Here is a 1126-nt window from a genome sequence, read left to right as displayed (position 1 = left end):
TTATATGAGTTTGCATGGAAACATTAAAATTTTGCACAATTTCGGTGAAACGGATATTTTTGGCAAGTCCCAATTTATTATATGCAAACTAAAGATTTGTATCATATAACATATAACATAGGATTATATGTCATTTTCACAATTTTTGGTGCAAATCTAGGAATATTGAATAGGCTTACACATAATAAATCTAGAATTGAGGTTATGTAAGTAGACTCTTGTGAGAGTAGTACACTAGAAAGGGCTTTTACCCAGAGTTAATAGTCGATACGCAGTGTGTGAGAGTGAGAGCTCAGAGCAGCAATATAGCGAACCAGCACCACATGTCCTCAAAAGGATGAATCATTTTCAGGGTCCTTCAAAGACCCTGAAACCCTAAAAGGAGTGGGAGGGGACCTAAAGAGCTATGGGTGGTAGCCTTAGGGCTCTTCTCTTCTCAATACCTTGAAACTGGCAAACCCCTACCCCCTCTACACCCTCCGGTCCCACATGAGACGCCACGGGACGTCTATATGTCCCCCCTCACACTCATATCAGGAGCACTCTAATATGATTTTGCCCCATGTAATTTGCAGACTACACACACACATGTAACCTTCATACATATGTAACCCTCACACACACATACGCCACCTTCACCCACACACACGCACGCACATGTGTGCACAACTGCCACTTGAAATTCATTAACGACCTAATAGACACAGGGTTTACCTCTTGTGTGCATTAAATATGCATTATCTTTGTGCGAGTGCCATAATATTATGTGCATGTAGGTCATCTAGTCAAATGTCAACGTTTTGAGTGATTGCGTGATTATTCATAATCGTAGTTTGTAAATAAATTCATGTAATTATAGTTGAGTTGAGAGTGATTCTGGTCACATATTAAAGTGGAATCTCCCAAAAATGTGGTCAAACAGCTAATTGACTAAGCTTGTGGATTATAGATGTGGAATATTTCAATATTGTGATCCACACTAAAAGAAATTGAATTTTAAAAATGGAATGAGCTAGTAGCAGATGAACAAAGTTGATAAAGTATGGAATTGGAATATTTCAATCATTTTTTCCAACAATAAAGAGTAGAGAAGCACAAAAAGTATTGACAATTTTGTTTGAATACC

Source organism: Nilaparvata lugens, chromosome 12 (genome assembly GCF_014356525.2).
Source record: "Nilaparvata lugens isolate BPH chromosome 12, ASM1435652v1, whole genome shotgun sequence".
NCBI lineage: Eukaryota > Metazoa > Arthropoda > Insecta > Hemiptera > Delphacidae > Nilaparvata > Nilaparvata lugens.
Note: the sequence above shows the minus strand (reverse complement) of the source record.